Source organism: Diabrotica undecimpunctata, chromosome 5, assembly GCF_040954645.1.
Source record: "Diabrotica undecimpunctata isolate CICGRU chromosome 5, icDiaUnde3, whole genome shotgun sequence".
NCBI classification, from domain to species: Eukaryota; Metazoa; Arthropoda; class Insecta; order Coleoptera; family Chrysomelidae; genus Diabrotica; species Diabrotica undecimpunctata.
Window position 1 is genome coordinate 23,514,942 of NC_092807.1, and position 19,593 is coordinate 23,534,534.

Genomic DNA, 19,593 nt, shown 5'->3' on the forward strand with positions numbered 1-19,593 from the left:
TATTAATATATAAATAAATCATTTTTGTCATAAAGAATTTTAGATTCTTTTAGATCAAATGAAAGAAAAACATCGCAGTAATCGGAGACGTGGTTGTTCGGAAAACCGGTTTTTCGGATAATCGAACTGTATTGATATAGCCATCCATACATATTTATCGATAGCTGAATGAAATCCATATTTACATACCTACATTATGTTTTATATCTTTAATTACAAATAGGAATTCCAAATCCTAAAGATTGGAATAAATCTTATATAAGCTCCATATATAAGAGAGGGAATAAAAGAGACTGTTCCAATTATAGAGGTATTAGTGTGACGAGCTCTGTGGGCCGGTTGTACGGCAGAATATTAAAGAAGAGGGTTGAAAGACAGATACAAGATATTGAAGAACAAAGCGGCTTTCGTACCGGGAGATCCTGCCTTGATAATATATTTATCCTACGACAAATAATTGAAAAGCGTGTCGAAAGAAGTAGAGAGACCCATTTGGTGTTTATAGACCTTGAGAAAGCATATGATAGTGTCCCGTTAAAGAAAATGTTTGAGGTCTTCGAAAGGTCCGGATTGGATTCGACGTATATCCGAGCGATATATAAATTGTACGAAAATGCAGTTAGTTGTGTAAAAATTGGAACCAGAACCTCAAATGAATTTAAAGTCACTAAAGGCCTAAAGCAAGGATGCTGTTTGTCACCGACACTCTTTAAAATATACGTCCAAGAAGCATTGAGGAATTGGAGAAATAAATGTAGATTTATGGGCATCGAAGTGGGACATGAAACTCTGTATACACTGTTGTTTGCAGATCATCAGGTGGTGGTTGCAACCGATGAGGAAGATATAAATTATATGAATCGAAAATTATTTGAGGAATATGCCAAATGGGGGCTTACTGTATTGGATGAAATGCCACAGATCTGAGGCTTGAAAACGCAGTCATAAAAGACTGCAACCAGAATAAATATCTAGGAAGCATCATATCAGCAGATGGCAGAGTTAAGCTAGATGTACAAAACCGAATAACCCAAGGGAAGAAATGCATCCGAATACTGAATTCATTACTGTGGTCTAATAAAATACAAGAGCAATCTACAGAGCAATTGTAGAACCAATTACCACATATGGTGCCGAATGTTGGACGATGACAAAGAATGAACGAGATAAAGTAGACGTTGTGAAAATAGATTATCTTAGAAGGTCATGTCGAGTATCGAGAATGGAAAGAATCAGGAATGAGGAAATACGAAACCGTACAGGAATTAGAGATACTCTTTCAGATAGAATACAAGGAAGGCAATTACAATGGTATGGTCACGTGATGAGAATGGAGGAGGAGCGGTGGCCAAAGAAAGCCTTAATGTATGTTCCGCCAGAAAGAAGGAAAAGGGGAAGACCACCAAATTCCTGGAGAAGAGAAATTACAAAAACAATGCAATCTAGAGGCTTAGAAGAGGAAGATTGGAGAGATAGGAAAAGATGGAGGCTGAAATGCGGGAAGCGGCAATCGCCGTAGGACCCCCGTTATATGATGATGAATTAAACAAAAAAGTGCAGACTTTACAACAAAACATATTCTAGATACACTATTGACGAAGGTTAAAGGTTGTTTAACTCTTATCCGGGCAAGGTGGACCCAGCGGGCCCGAGACGCCAATTCTTTTATCATAAACTGATAAAAAAAATTTATTAACTTTTATGCATCACTGAATTTGTTTAGAAGTATGTTTCCTTCAACATGGTCATGAGCTATTTAAAATATTCATCATAATTTTTAAAATTATTGCGTCGAAAGAATTTTGTCACGTGAAGGGGCAAAACGGGCCCGTCGGACTCTATTTGTATTTATACCTAAAGTCAAAATCTTTGTTACAGATGTTAATCTGACAGTCAGGTAATGTTTTTGTGGATTATCTCTAAACGACTTTTATGATTCCAGAAATCCAATAATAAAGTCTAATCGTGTAACAAACAATGTAAACATCTCTTTGATGTGAACATCAAAGAGATGCTATTGGATGGATTAGTTGAGACTTTTACCATGTTTTAATTGATGGGTTTTAACAGAGGGTATAAATGTTTCTATACACTATTCCCTGAAATTTGTACTCTCCATCCAAGCACTCTTTTGCAAAGTGTAAAGGATAAGCATCCAAGAATAATAACGTGCTTAAAACAAAGTGGTTTCTTGACTTCACCACTGACAAGCATGGGCAATTGGCGGCTGTCAGTAATAATAGCACAAACTAGGCCGTGTTACGATCCCTGCTTGTTTTAGGTCCAGGTGTTAATGATTCACGACGTGACGCAAAATTTTTTTGCAAAAAGGCATCATCGAAGAATTTGATAGTGAATAGGCCGCGCCGGTCGTATTAGTGTCGAAAGAAGATGTCGATTTACGACGCTGTGACTACTAGTGACTCTTATCCATTGCCGCGTATGGACGATTTGTTACACGCCGTTAAGCGAACATTTTATATGTCTACCATAACTTACAATCGGGATATCATCAAGTTAATGTCGCGGAAGCTGTCGAGATAAACTGCGTTTATGTCACCGTTCGGAACTTTCAAAGGAGCCCCAATTACTTTTCAAAGATTCATGGACCGTTTTCGCCGTTGTCTTCGTATTCCACGAGCATCTCGTGGAATACTACCAGACTTCTAACCGCTGCCGAGCGTAACTACTCCACTTCCGAAAGAGAAGCTTTAGCTGATGTTTGGGCATTAGAAAAGATTAGAGGTTGTACTGAAGGTACTAAAATAACCCTGCAGACTGATCACCAACCTCTAAAGTGGCTGCTAAACCTAAAATCTCCTACAGGTGTCCTACAGGAAGGTTGGCAAGATGGAAACTATTGATCCAGGGCTATGACTTAACCATCGATTATATGCCCGGTAAACGTAACATGGTAGCCGATACACTTTCCAGACCAACAAATGAATACAATGGTGTACTGTCCTGCATGATATGTGAAGCGCAAGTTGACTTACCCTATTGGTCGGCATGAGACCAGCGTGGAACAACTGAAAGACCCAGATGTTGCCAAAATAATCCAATCATTAGACCCAAAACCCAAGAAGAAGACGAAGAAGAGGCTCAGTTAGTAGTACCCACACATGAGCGTGAAGCCATTATGAAGGAATATCATGATGCGCCAACTGCTGGCCATTATGGCACTGAACGTACTTTAAGAAGAATTGCTTAAAAATTATTCTTTCCATGTTTTGCTTATTATATTGATTAATGCCCAGATTGTCAAAGGTCTAAGGCCTCTAACCAGAAACCAGGTGGAATGTTACAAACCTCTGTGTATGTGCAACGTTTCGAAACACTTGCCATCGACTTATTTGGACCATTACCTGAATGATAAAAAGGTCAACGTTGGATTTTGATAGTCGAAGACACATATTCTTCTAAGTGCGCTATTAAGCTTATTCACGAGGTATTTTTACGATTTGGCCTACCCCGAAGAATTATCAGTGATAATGGTGTGCAATTCGTGTCTGACGTAATGCAACAAGTTTGCTATGTTTTACAGATAAAAGAGACTTTTACTCCACTCTATCACCCTTCTGCTAATATGGCAGAGCGCAATAATAGAGATCTAAAACCGAGATTTGCTATGCTTGCAGGAACTGAACACTTGTCCTGAGAAGATACAAACGGTTAGATTTGCCATGAGCTCCATAAGTATGGAGCGAGTCCACAAAACAAACCGATGCCTACTTAACTTTTGGACGTGAGCTGCAAACTTTAGATTAAGTTAATCTAGATATCTGCCAAGCTGTAAAATCTGAGAATTGTATACCTCAGATAACCCCATACCTAAAACGCATGGCTGAAACATGGCATGAATCGAGGATGAAGCATGAGGCCCAAGATAGGCAAAAGAAATATGCTGATCCACGTTTGAAGAAACCCAGTAATTTCAAAGGAGATTTAGTATGGGCCAAAACAACCGCTCCCAATAACAACCTTAAAGTCAAAAGGACTGACAGCTAAATTCTACCCGAAGAGAGAAGCTATCGCCTGTGAGTTACGAGATTTGTGGAGTGGACATCCCTACTGCTCTTGGTATGTTCCACGTATCCGCTCTTACCAACCTCAATGATGTTGAAGCTTCCAAGTCTGTAGTGCCAAGACGAAGACGAGGACGCCCTAGGAAGAAATCCGCATCTTCTGCTGGTCTTTCATCTAACGAGTTCGATGCATGGGGGAGGGGAGACTGTAACAAACCGTACCCTGTGTGACGGTGACGCCAGGGGGGACATGAGGGATAATATAACCATTTCCATCTAGCAGATGTCAAGTGGTCTAATGTGTTTAGGTGTTCCAAGAAGTGTTTGTTCATCATCATCATCATCATCAATCAGCCCTGAGTTGTCCATTGTTGAACATAGGCCTCCTCTAGACTTTTCCATCTGCTTCTGTTCTGCGCCTCTGCTATCCAATTGGTCACGATTCTTTTGAGGTCGCCGGTTCATCGCGTTGGGGGTCTTCCTCGGCTTCGCTTGTCAGCCCGTGGTCTCCACTCAAGCAATTTTTTTGTCCAACTGTCGTCTTTCATTCTTGCAACATGTCCTGCCCATATCCATTTTTGCCTTGTAATATGTTCGATAATGTCTTCCACTCCGGTTCGTCTACGAACTTCCTCGTTTCTTATTCTATTTCTTAAGCTTATTCCAAGCATTGATCTCTCCATCTTTCGTTGTGTCCTTCTCAATTTTTCGGCTGATGTTTTTGTGAGAGTTAAGGTTACTGTTCCGTATGTGAGGACTGGTAGAACGCACTGGTTAAAAGCTTTTCTTTTTAAATGGATCGGTATATTTGTTTTAAATACGTCTCTCATTTTTCCGAATGCAGCCCAACCCAGACTTATTCTTCTGAGTAGCTCGCATGTTTGGTTATCTCGCGTTAACCTTATTTCGTGACCCAAATACACATATTTTTCCACAAGTTCTATGGGCGACTTTTCGATTTCTATTAGCTCATTGGGGACGAGATTGGTCATCATTTTTGTTTTTCCATAGTTTATTTTTAAACCGACTTTCTGGGTTACTTGCTGTAGTTGTTGTAGCATAAGTGTTTGTTATCTGATACAAAAACTTAGATAAAATACATACGGTATTGATTTTGTTAGCTAGTTTTTAAAGGAGGGTCGAGTTTTAACCTTCAATAAAGAAACACGTATATTTATCCATGATTACAAATTTCTTATAAGAAAAATCCTAAAAATCCATCAGAAAAAGTATATTTATGGTATAATATTTATTAACCTATAGAGTAGCTATACGTGAAGCGAAAAGAAGGAATATTAGTTGCAATACTGTTTTGGCAACTTCTAGAGTTGCTATGTCGTACTTTGTCAAATTTTAATATCTGGCACACTTTTTTTATTTCGGTATCTGCCTTGAAAATGTCAAAGGAAATGATCTAAGATATTTACTTTTCGCTAAAAAATTACCGAAACACATCATCCGAGGCTATTCAAACCGGTAGCACTTACTAGACGCTACATACTAGCCAATTATCATAAAATCAACAGTAAGTGAATAATCGCCATAAATATTTCGTTAAACTGACACTTAAATATAGATATTGCTTCATCACCTACGTGAACCACTTCAAAAAATTTAATGAAGTCGTTAAAAATGCCGTACAATACCGTTAACGCTCTCAGGTAGAACTTCCAGCATAGCCTCCGGTTGCGTCTAAAGATGATGCCCAAATATTTTAGTAGCAATTTTACCGGTATCGATCTGTATCAGCCAAAACTCACTGAGTTTATTTTTTTAGTATTTAACTGAAATTATAGACTTAAATATTTTATAGAATATATATGAGGCTATGAGAGCAAATGGGCTATCCCCAAATATTGAATAATGGATTTACATGAACCAAGAATATATGCGTTTTTTTGAAATTTTATAAAATTAAAATATGATGCCAAAAGGTAGTCATTGTTTACAAATCATTAACTAATAACAAAAAACTCGAAGATCTTGTAGTATATTTAACAAAAATATAAAAATTTAGGCTTTTTTTGTGGATTAGACCGCTTTTGCATCAGTGTGCCCTTAAAAGTTTAATAGGAATGTGGATTAGACCTAGAGTACAATACAATTAAACAATATCAATGTTGAAAATATGCTTTATTAAAAAACAAAGTAACAAAAATACTTAGTCTTCATCGTTAATGAACTCTTCTTCTTGCTGTATAGTGGATCTTATTGTTCTGGTGCTTGTGTAAAATCCATGATGTATTGGAGGTATAAATGAAAGTAATTCCAAAAGATTTTTTTTTGCTTCGGTTATTGGACGTCCATCGGGATAAAGATAATCTAGCTGAAGTATTTCCCTGGATGTCCTCTTTTTGACATCTAGTGAGTAAAAGAGAACATCTGCATTATTGCTGTATTTGTAGTAAATTGTAAATGGATTTGTTTTCTTGTATTGCAACCACTGAATCTGTAACCATTGGACTTTTGATTTTTGTGTATCAAGTTTGTGATTTGTTATATTTCTTTCTAACTTATTAGTAGAATAAAAATCGTTTTCTGTCATCTTTATTACCGTAAAATGTGCTTTCTTTCGTGCACGTGCTATTACCTTTATCCAGTCGTCAGGTACGTAGATATCTTTAAAAAAAATTTTTGCTTACTTATTACTCCGAAATTTTGGTCACAGGCAAGGTAAGAATGTCCGCTGACTAAAAACTTATGATCAATATATTCCACCACAATATCAGGATGTGACACAATAAAATCGCAAAGGACAGCCATTTTAATGTTTTTTGTTGTAACAACCTTTCTAAAATAATGCAGTAAACAGGATATTTCTTGAAGAAATTCCAGTGCTGATAACTGGTGTGGGCAACGTTCGCATCAAGTCAAATGCAATCACTGTAATTTTTTTAAGATTTTGTTTTGCATACTCTGCATCTTGTTTCATACCATATCTAGTACGGTCTGCTTTTCGTTGATGAACCTCTAGTGTTACTTCAAATTCACGTTTTTCTGCTTGAACTGTTGGGAACTTTATTTTATTGTTATACAAATCACATTTTTTGCACGAATCCGTAATTGGTGCATGGAATCCAATATTAAATTGGGTATTAAATATTTTTCGAAATATGTGGAATGAGACAGTACTAGTATGTTCTCCTTTGTAAAAGTTATAAAGGATTCCTAAACTCAAATCTGGTGCAAAATAACGTCTATGTTCACTTTTATGCCTCGTATAATGTGATTCGTATGTGGGAAATTTGCTAATAAATTCTTTTAGTTCAGTAGTTTTGTCGTCACCTGTTTTATTTGCTGATGTACTTTGTCCTCTTTTATCTCGGGGTGTAACTCCAGTTTGTGATTTTTTTACCGTCTCCCGTTACTGAGAATAACAAACGCAGGACACGTAGGTAGGTACGGTGTACTATAGCGCATCTCCAAGCGCAAAGAGAGGATACGATTAAAAAGAAAGGGACTGCACTACACAGTCTAATTTCCACCTTAACACAAACATCTATTCACTGGAAGGTTATATTGTGTGATACGTACCCTTGATTAGCGGGTACACGTAAACTCATCACCATTTACCATAAATACCCTCGTACATAGTACAAACTCATCACTGCCATAAAAGTAGGGTTTTCAAAATAGACCCTAAGAGATTGGTAAACTGATCACTGGCCTACCTGCACCTCGGATCAGATATAGACCATAAAATCCCAGCAAACGGCTAGTTTTTGGTAATTTCACAAAATAATCCAAATCAAAATGTCTTAAATGCAACTGCAATTTATTGGTTTTTATTTGGGAATTTCACAAAATTCTATAGATAGCTACCTAAAATTATGAGAAAAGAAAAATTTCTCTTTATTTGCCCTTGTTTCTTCAACATGGATAGTAAACTGCTAATTGATTACGTCCTGAGCCAACGCGGACAAAAATAATGGTTATCAATAATTTCAAATTTTAATTGCGAGAAACTCTAAAAAAAATCGAATTGCCTTTTGTGAACTTGTGCGACGAAAGGGTGTAAGGCTAAATGTCATACAACTGGTAAGTGGAAATTTTATACCGTTTTTGTTTAGTTGTTTCGCCCTGGTTTTCGCGAATCATCCTGATCAAACAGAAAAAAATCAGCGTAATTAAGTTCTTTACGTTAACTGTATAAGATGTTTCTTGTAGGCAAGGCATAATATTACTTTGTTGCTGTAGATTACCTTTTCCGATATTACATTTTGAGATTTCTAATTAAATTGTTAAAGTCACATTGTTATATGTATATATATACAGGGTATCCAAGTAAGTCGACACCATATGTGAAACCTTTTTATTTTTGGTTTTATGAATTTTGTTATATGAAATAATTATGTTACATAAAAAGTTTTGAATGATCTAAAACCTAGAATACAATGATCAGATATTAAATTTTTTTTAGTTGTATACGCGGTTTGTCAAAAAAAATGAATTGTGGATATTCTCAAGTCTCAATGAAATTCATGTTGTTAAACGAACCGCGTAAATGACTGAAGAATACTAATATCTGATTCTGATGATTGAAGTTCTAGATCATTCAGAACTAGAGAATAAATTTTTTTTCATAAAACTAAAAATTAAAAAAAATTTTCATATGGTACCGACTTGGACTACAAAACACAACTACATATTTGGGCGTGCAGCCGAAGATAGGACAAAGAAGTACTCTTTTTAGTCTACCAAGCTTTCGCAAATCTTTATATGCATCATCAGGGTGCTACAATAAACAAAATTAGTACAAATTACACAATAAAAATTATTTTGTATCTTACACTAATTGAGGTTAGTTGTCATGATGTTTATAAAATGAAATGAACAACTCATCTGACTCCTACAAATAATGGCGAAAACTAACCAAAAGATGTAAAAAAATTGCTTTTAAAAGCACTCTAATTTTGGGATCTTGAGTCTAACTACTCTATGTCATTGAAAGATAAAGTACAGGAAACTGTACTTAAGCATTTTGATGCATTCTGTCTCAATAAATGAATTGCTGATTACTTTAAATTTAAAAATTTCCGCCAATGATGCCATAAAATGTAAAGCTTTGCACGTGTAAAAAATTAAGTTTCCTTCGATTTCAATGCACTAATAGCACACTCAAGTTTTTAGCTTTTCCTATTTTTTAGGTATTTTATATTTACTAACTGTCCAAAATCGTCTATTATTTTCAAGATAGTCAAATAATGCCAAAACGGTAAGACTTAGACCGAATGTATGCTTAACAAATTATCTCGAGAATTCAATGATAAATATAAAAATGCAATGAAAATCAAATAACGAAGTTGGGACTACTTCCGATATAAACAAAAATAGCACATATTGACAAATATTTTCATTTTAAAGTTCACTATCGAAATCCTATGCAACTAAATTTTTAGATCTCAAAACCATTTAGATTGACAGATACGTCTAATAGGACACACCGTGAGACATATTAATATCTCAGTTAAATTTTAAAGCAACTTGCTTAAAATAATTTCTGAATTTATTAAATTATCACATAAACGAGAAGTATAACAGGTAAGAGGCAACCTTTCGCATTAGAAACCAGGCAAAAATCCCGGTGATGAGTTTACCTATCTGCGGTGATGAGTTTACCAATCTCCAAAGGATGCCGGTGATCAGTTTACTATATCTCCGAGGGTCTAATAATTTTATGGGGGGCTATATAGTGATGAGTTCGTACACGTCCTGATTAGCAGTTAAAACCGGTCTATCGTACAAAGAGGATGGTTAGCCCACTCTTGCATTCTTTTACGTATTTATGTATTGAACAATTTTGGTCTATTCCACAATTTCGTGGGTTAGCCCATTCGTGTTTTCAAATTTTTATTATTTTCTATAATGCAAAATCACCTTACTGGAGAGATTTATGTTATAATATACGGAAATGTTGGTTAGACCGGTTTTGCTTTAAAACTTTAGGTCGTTAGAAGTGATCGCAATCTATAACTCAATTATCAACAAAATGTTGGTTAGCCCACTCTTGCTCTCATAGCCTCATATATATATATATATATATATATATATATATATATATATATATATATATATATATATATATATATATATATATACATATTATTTCTCGCCTTTAATTTTCCTAATTTCCTTCTCCTTTTTTTCCTTTTCACAATGTTCTCATTAATATTGCTTTTCTTCCTTTCGCATTTCTATCCAATATGCAGCGGCCCCTGGGCCTGAGAGGATCCGAGCTCCAAAGTGACCTAACATTTTTTTAACAAAATTTAGTACAAAACATAAATTTTGTATAAGTACTTAAAATCGTATATTTTCAGTCTATTTTCAAAATGAGAAATAACAACAAAAGCCCTTGACACACACACACTTTTCATCGATACACTTGCATGTCGCGGTATCATAACACGTAAGGCCAAAAGGTTTTAATTGGTCTCTACATTAGTAGAAAGTAAAGTTTCTAACGGCTTTGATTACGACTTCATCAGAGCGCACGGGGATAAATTGACTGTGAAGTAATTAAACTGAGAAAGAGAATGAAAATCTAAGATTAGAAAAATTGCAGTGTTTTCACCAACAATGCGATGAAAAGCAGATAATTACTTGGCGTATTATTAATTAACGATTAATCGTTACGGTTGGTAGAAGTGCGATCTACAGGGGGATTCTTAATAAACTTCTAGAACTTCTACTGCCAGTCAGAAAGTCAAGTCAAAGTCAAGTCAAATTTATTGATCACATGCGGTTTATACAAAGTACATGTCTGAGACAAGTCAAAGTTACAGACATCTTAAAAGTATATAAATTAATAAACACGATAAAACATACTTAAAAGTTATTTTTAGAATATGGCTCTAGCTCACAAATGTATTGATGTACACACCTCCTAAAGTTTGGCTGATGTAAATTCATTCGTATATCTATTGGTAATCTGTTAAAGAAACTTATGGCTGCATAATGTGTGCTACCTTCCAACAAAACAGAACGATCTTGTGGAAGCATAAAGTGATTGTCTCTGAATCTTGTTGAATAAACATGGTTAAACTGAAATTTATTAAATTACACCACGAATACCAATCTCCTCAAGTTTTATTAGCAACAAATTATGATCCAAAGTGTCAAAAACCTTGGACAAATCGAGAAATAAACCACATGCCTTCTCTCGTCTGTCCAAAGCATCCAACACAAAGCTGACGAAATTTGCAAGAGCTGTAGTTGTAGACTTAGAAGATGTAAAACCATGTTGAAAATTATGCAAGACACTATGCTTTTTTAGGAATGCGTTCATTCTAGTATAAACCAGAGTTTCAATTATCTTTCAAAACACAGATAAGAGACTTATGGGACGATAATTGTTAAGGTCATCTTTATCACCACTTTTAAATAAAGGGATTACAATAGATAGTTAAACATACTAGGAAATATTCCTTGGTGAAAAGAGGCATTAAAAATATCCGTCAGTGGATCTGTGGGAGCATGAATGCATTGTTTTAATAACCTAGGGGAAATTTGATCAAAACCACAACTGTGTTTGGATTTAAAACTTTCGACTATACTAGTTATTTCCTGTGGGTTAGTTGGATATAAAAACATAGAAGAACTATTACAGTTTTTTGATGCTGATGTAAACCCACCTATTTTAGTAAGATTCAAAGCGGCAAGTAACTTTGGAGCCATTTCAACAAAATGGTGGTTAAATTTGTCTGCTAAATTACTGTTATCATCACTAGGTACTTTTGACTTATTTTGTTTCCCGAAAGATTGTTGGATTTTGAAAACATGCATGCCTAAACATTTTGTCTAATCAAATTAAATGTAATCTACAGTGTGGCCCATTTAGATGTTTCAATTTTCGGTATATACTACGAAAGTTTCTGTTCGCGAAAGCTAACGAATTTTAAAATAAAAATTAAGCCACTGGATTTAGTGTACCTCTAAATAAATGCTAGCAAAATTTCATAAATTGTAGTAACACAATAAGCTAACACTCACCAAAGAACATCTACAGTATCAACAGAGTTTTAATGAAACAAAGTTAAATATAATAAAAACGGGATGTGGCACACCCGGAGTGGCCGTAAAGGGGAAGCTTACTGCAAAGCAAAACATTGACTGTTCTTTAATTTTTCGACTACTTGCTCTTGGATATCTTTGGCCATATCGTTTATTCCACCTGAACTAGTATTGTCAAAAAGTGGTATGGTTTTTAATTTGTTTGCCTTCGGGTTACTGATCATAATTTCAACCATATTAAGTACTGCGGGCAAAATAAGATTTTCGGCAATTGTATGTGATTTCCCTGCTTTAGCAACTCGATATGCGACTTTGTATCTAGCTAATAATGTTGACTCGTTGGCACTGGATGCCTGAAAATAAGCCAACCAATATAAAAGTGAATAGTCTCTAAGCGAATATGTAGTGAGTAGTCAATAAAAATTAAGTATACCGAACCTTTACACACAGAAATTAAGTATAATCAAGTTGTATGCAAACAACAAAGAAATAAACATCATAAAACAGTAAAAGTAGCAATAATTAAAATAGAGTCGCCTTAGCTCATCACCTTTGATAGTGTTAAGCACGAGCAACTATTGGAAATCTTGCAAAAACTAATCATTGATTATCAAGATGTTCAAATAATATCTAGATTATACTGTGGTCAAACAGCAACAATAAAACTAGAAGGCTCCCTGTCAGAGGAAATAAATTTTTAGAAGGGTGTACGACAGGGATGTATTCTCTCGCCAATGCTATTCTATTTATAAGTCAGCTGGAATAGCGACAAATGGAGTTCTTGTCAAGAACATCAGATATGCTGACGATACGACTATAATAGCCAACAATTTGAAAGTATCTATGGTTAGTATGACACAGAATTTACCAATAATTGCGGACAAATTATTCTCTAATGGACCGGTCACTGAGTTAGTTTCTCGGTACAAAAATCTTGAAGCTGCCGTCAACGAGAAAAACCAACATTCTGAAGAAATTCATTCACGTATTGAACAAGCACGAGTTGCCTTCGTCAAAATGAAAAAAACTGATGACAGCCCCATCTATCTCTATAACTCTAATAACCAGAATGGTTAGGTGTTCTGTTTTTCCTTTGAAATGTGGGTCTACAGATGAATTCTCTGAGTGTCCTGGATGAATAGAATCACAAATCGGGCAGTGCTAGAAACACTTCATATTGAACCTGAAATTGTATTTACTATAAAGAAGTGGTTTACGGGATAAAAGCATGGACACTTAAAGCGTCGACTACTCAAAAGTTGGAAGAAAATTTGAACTGTGGGTGTACAGAATAATCCTGAAGATATTATGGACCGAGCATGTAACAAACAACGAAGTCATGAAAAGAGTCAACAAAAGAATGGAAAAATTGGACACCATCAAGACACGAAAGCTGCACTACCTGGGCCATGTTATGCGTAATGAAAGGTACAAGATACTTCAATTAATTCTACAAGGGAACATGCAGGGCAAGAGAAGTGTAGGAAGGAGAAGAATCTCATGGTGCGTAACTTGAGGGAATGGTACGGCAGCATCTAAGATCAGAATAGCCATGATGATTGCCAACCTCCGTCGCGTAAAGAAGAAGATAAAGAAGAGAAAACTTGAGTTACTTGGTCACGTCTCTAGAGGCATAAGATATAGATTATAATGCAAGGAAAAATAGCTGGATGAAGAAGCGTGGGGCTTAGAAGAATTTCTTGACTGCGTAACTTTCGTGAATGGTTGGGAATGACATCGGTCGAATTATATTCGCAGGTTCAAAAATATGCAAATAGCCATGTTGTTCAGCACCACCCACCGGAAACGCTGAATTCAATAAGAAGCTTATGGATTAAGTGCATTGAGGGTCTTAACAACACTTCGTGGAGATTAGGGAAACATTATTGCATTATTACTTACATGTATTTTGCTGCTAACTAAGAGCTTTCAACTTTCGTTCAAAGAAATCTAACGGCTTATCAGTTTCTTTTACAGATAAATGTACAAAAATATGAAAAAATCATTGCCTAACGTATGCAGTCTTTTAATTAAATCATTTCTTTGGCTTTCTGTGACACAAGCGGATCGCCAGAATATTTCAACCTGTAAAGGGGTCGCGAAATCAAAAAGATTGAAAAACACTGCTTAAAGGAATACATTGGGATAAGGTGGAGGGTAAACAAAGTTTACCAATAAAAATTAATAATAAAAAGACCTTAGCCAGGTCAAACGAACTTTACTTTTACTTACAAATAAAAATAAACTATATGAGCCACAAACATTCTTTAATAATTTCATATATGAAAGCAGATTGCTTTTTTCCCGCCACAACTCTTTACGTGGGTTGATTAAATACGAGTGTCAAATAAAAAAAACATTAAGTTACTTAATCATCTTTTAAATAACTACAATTTACATGATGCGAGTGTACCACTTAAGATTATTATTCCTTACGAGTATCCATTATAAAAGTTGTAAACGACAAATAACTGTAAAAGGATTTTGCTAATTCTAATTTCATTAAACGCTGACAGTAATGGTGTAATTTCTATCCTTTGTTCTGTCGGTTTATGGTAGCGAAGCAGGAGTTGAAAGGAAGTTCGCTTGTCATCGATTTTGTTTTAAAGGGATATTGAGATTTGTTAATTTAGTTAAATAGAACTCAGAAGGAATTTTTAAATACAAAGTTTAACGACAGTTCCGTGAGGTTTATTCGATATAGAAAAAGCCCCTTGACGAAAAAGAAGTATTAAAATTATAAAATATTAAAACAATCTGTTAAATAACAGTAGTATTTTTAGTTGTCATTGTGTAAAAGGCGTAAACAAGTATTGTAATATCGTTGGTGTTTAGATAAAGTTATGTTAAAGAAGTGTAACAATCAAGGACGTATCCGGGGGTGAGCCATGCACACCCTGAGAATTTAAAAAATTATATATCGCTCATCCGCAAGAACAGTGTAACAAGTCAAAAAACATCATTTTTCAGGAGAGATAAAAATAGATTTTTCGATCTTAATTTAGTTGTCAGTTTTAAACGGTAATATTGCTAAAATTTTCAAATCAAAAACGAAGAATATGGATAAGTGAATATTTCTAATTGTGTAAGAAGCAAAACTATCTAAATCTATCTATCTATCTAAATATCTGATTTAACAAAGAAAAAAAGATGAAAATTTTGACTTATGTCACTTTTTTAAAAATTAATGAAAATATTAACTTGAGAAATGAAATTTTAATTATAATAATATGGAAATTATCTTACTATAATTGGTTTCAAATGAGTGTAGAGTAATAAATCATGAAGTGTCATAAAATTTGCCTGAATTTCGGTGTCGTCATGGGCGTAGGCAAATGGACGGATGTCAACTTCGTCGTCAAACATTGATGTACCTCAAAATATCATATTTTGGATATTTTGTGATAACCAATTTTATTTAATTTTTCGATTAACTTATTCTTCAAACTCGTATTCCATTATATGGTCATTAAAGCTAATTACATTTTTATTTATAAAAACAAATTCACTTCCTTACTGAACGAATAAAAGCATTAGAAGAAACTGATAAGGGTATGACGCACCTCCTAATATTACTAAGAACTAAAATAAATCAACATGAAGACTAATAACGCGTAATGAGGTTTTACTTACACTTTCATTATAATCCCTCTTTTATTTTATTATTATCATTCGACATTCGACATTCGAGTTAGTAATTGTTACTACACCAATTAAACGTACAGTAATATTGTGATATAGAAATAGTGAAAAAGTTATAAAATGGCGACATTTACTCCAAAGAAAAGAGGTGTAAAAAATTCTCCGCTATCTGTTAGTGAAAAAGTTATAATTTTAAATGTATATGATTGCATAAAACACGATCACCCTAGTTTGTCTGTGCAAGAAAGTGTTGACTGATGTGCCCGAATGACTGGAATTGGACAGTCCACGATTTTTAAATTATTGCGAGAAAGAAAGATATCAGGCCAGTTAAGTCCATGCAAGAGAAAATCAGGAAGACCAATAAAAATCTTAGGTGAAGACACCAAACGTGACATTCGAAGAAAAGTTCATTCGTTTTATTTTAAAAAGGAAATACCCACCCTTGACAAAATACTAATGGAGATAAGCCAAGATAACGATATTCCTTTGATATCCAGAAAACTTTTATGGAAAACTTTAAAAAGTATGAATTTTTCCTGGGAAAAGCACAATCGAAAGGCACTATTACTGGAAAGTGATGAAATCATTTGCTGGAGACGAAAATATTTGAGAACTATAAAACAGTACCGCAGAGAGCACAAGAAAATTTTTTATCTTGATGAGACGTGGATAAACGAAGGTTATATAGTCCAAAAAATGTGGCAAGATAAAAATGTAACAAGTGCTCGCCAAGGTTTCATAGAAGGCCTTTCGACGGGTATTAAAGTGCCTTCGGGAAAAGGGAAGAGGCTTATAATTGCTCACATTGGAAGCGAAGAAGGATTTTTAAAAGAAGGTTTGTTAAGCTTTGAGTCGTGTCGGACGGGAGATTATCATGAGGACATGAATTCGGATGTCTTCGAAGACTACTTCGGGGAAATGTTAAAATTTCTTCCAGCTGATTCGGTCGTGGTTATGGATAATGCAAGCTACCATTCAAGGCGCATAGAGAAGGTACCAACTTCAGCTTGGAGAAAGCAAGAAATTATTAACTGGCTGTCAAATAAAGGTATTCAGTTTGAGACGAATTCAATAAAGAAGGAACTACTAGCCGTAGTAAAACAACATAAATCTCGCTTCATAAAATATGCCGTAGAAGATGTAGCAGAAAAGTATAAAGTAACTGTGCTACGCCTACCGCCATATCATTGCGAATTAAATCCCATAGAACTTATATGGGCACAAGTTAAAGGATATGTTGCAAGGCACAATACCACATTTAAAATGAAAGATGTCAAGGTATTGTTTGATCAAGCCATTATGGAAATCACATCAGAAAACTGGCAAAAAGCAATCCAGCATGTTTTAAAAGAGGAAGATAAAATGTGGGAACTGGACAACTTGGTCGATCAGGGGGTTGACCCTATAATTATAACACCAGGGGATGATGACAGTTCTTCGGATGAAGACTATAGTGATGTAGAATTGTAATAACGTATCCAGTAAAGTTTTTGTAGTTTTTGTGAATAAATTGATTTAAACTCCCCACAAGTGTTTCAATATGTAAAGTTCATTCGTGTGTGTTTGTGAGTATTTCCCGATTTCGGTTCGTATATATTTTATTGTTACATTTTATATTTTTTTAATAACACTGTTCTGCTGTATTACATTTTTATTTCCTTTAATATGATTTTTAAGAATGCATATTCTTTTGTCAATTAACCCACTAGCGCGCCTCTGGCTCAGTGTTTATCTGTCGATAACAATGGACTAATCCCTTAAAACAGGGTGATACCTACCTGCTCTTTATGAAACGACAGAATTTTGCAATGAGGACGGAATTTATTGACGGATGTCGACGACAACCCATTTTGTATTTGAACGGTCCGCCACTGCAGCCCAGCCAGCCAGCTAGTCGGTACAGACGACAGATGACAGAATGACATTCCATCACCAGCCGTTGAGAAGCATAGAACTATTTGTTATTGTTTTCATATTTTTGTGCAAATTCATAAATAAATGCAGTATTTTAGACTATTAATTAATTTCAATGAATACAGTCCACTACAACAATAAACATTGGTCCATTCGACCCGATATTTGTGATAAAATCAGTGCTAAAAGTGATTCACAGTTAACGGTCAAGTGAAAGAACACGTGGGATTGCCGAACAATATACAGCCAAAAATACCGGTGAGTTCCCATCTGATTCCTATACCTATTTATACTGTTTTTGTTTGTGTAAGTTGCATAAAACTATTTACAATCTATATATCTATTTAAATTCAATTCGAATCTATTTGATTAATAAACAATGTCGGACGAACACTTAAAAAGATTAATTAGAAAACGTGCTGGTCATAAAGCTTCATTTACAATTTTCTCCAAATTTCTAGAGTCTATTAAATGCAAATTAGAATTACATGATGTTGAAAAAATCGAACTAAGCGACAGAATAAATAAACTAGAAAATACATTTTTAGAAATTAAAATTATCCAATCAGAAATAGAAGAATTGGCAGACGATCCCGAACCACACTTTGTGATAAGGGAAGAACTTGAAAACAATTTTTATTCACTATCGGCTAATGCCAAAGCATTATTAAATAAATTCATTTCAGATATTGATGATAAAAAGTCGGTGACAAGCGAGCATACAAACAATAACACTTCTATTTCTGACGGGGCTTATCGTTTACAAGGTGTAAAACTGCCAACAATACAAATTAAAAAGTTCGACGGCACATACGAATTTTGGCTAGAATTTCGAGACACTTTTGAGTCACTCATTCATACAAATGATAGTATTACAAATATTCAGAAGTATCATTATCTTCGGGCATCATTACAAGGAAATGCCGCCGCAGTCATAAAACCTATCGAATTTTCCGCAAACGGGTACAATTTGGCATGGGACTCTGTATGTGATCGATACAATAATAAAAAACTCTTAATACACAATCATATTAAAGCTTTATTTTCATTGGAATCTATTCACAAAGAATCTTTTGTAAAATTTCGTAAATTAGTAGATGATTTTTCAAAACATTTAAAGTCACTTCAACAATTAAATCAGCCGTGTGAACAATGGGATGCCTTACTTATATTCATTATAACATCAAAACTAGACGAAACTACTATTAGGGAATGGGAAAAGCATATTGCTACTCAAACGGAACTACCAACTTTATCCGATCTAAAAGGATTTTTAAAATCAAGAGCAGATTTTCTAGAGGCAATTGAAATGAACATTGAAACAAAAAATAAAAGTAAGGAGAACAGGACGACTAGGGGATTCTTAGCAACAAAAACAAACTATACATGCGTCTCTTGTCAAGGCGACCATAGCATTTACACTTGCGAAACATTTTTAAATTATCCAATAAACGAAAGGTGGAATTTTATTAGATCAAAATCATTGTGTACAAACTGCTTGCGATCGGGTCACTCCAATAAACAATGCAAACTCGGGCCATGTCGCAAGTGCAAAGCACGTCACAACTCACTTTTACACAATAATACAAATGATAGGAGCATCATTATAAGCCAAAATAATTCGGGCACGTTCAATAGAAATTCGAATATATCCAATAGCAGTATTAATACAAATCCATCACAAAGTACAATTGAGCCAATAAATCCAGTAACAAGTAACAATACATTTTGTGGTAACAGCATGCTTTCTTGTTCTGATACAGGCTATGTTTTTCTCTCAACAGCAATCTTAAGTGTTAAAGATATGAATGGTAAAATGCAAAGGGCTCGTGCACTATTGGATTGCGGGTCTCAATCTTCATTTATCACAACAAACATGTGTAACAAACTAGGAATCAAACCACAAGATGTCAGCTTAAATCTTTTGGGCATAGGCAACAAACTATCAACTATTACAGGTCAATGTCAGTTAGAGATTTGCACATCTAATAATAAA

General features: G+C 34.8%; 2 protein-coding genes across 3 annotated transcripts in view; one reads left to right on the top strand and one right to left on the bottom strand.

Moving 5' to 3' along the window:
• The window catches only part of shot (dystonin-like protein short stop), a 733,882-nt gene that overhangs the window by 653,179 nt on the left and 61,110 nt on the right, over window positions 1-19,593 (bottom strand). The window lies entirely within an intron of this gene.
• LOC140441179 (venom serine protease-like) overlaps window positions 1-19,593 on the top strand; it is a 318,277-nt gene that overhangs the window by 98,475 nt on the left and 200,209 nt on the right. The window lies entirely within an intron of this gene.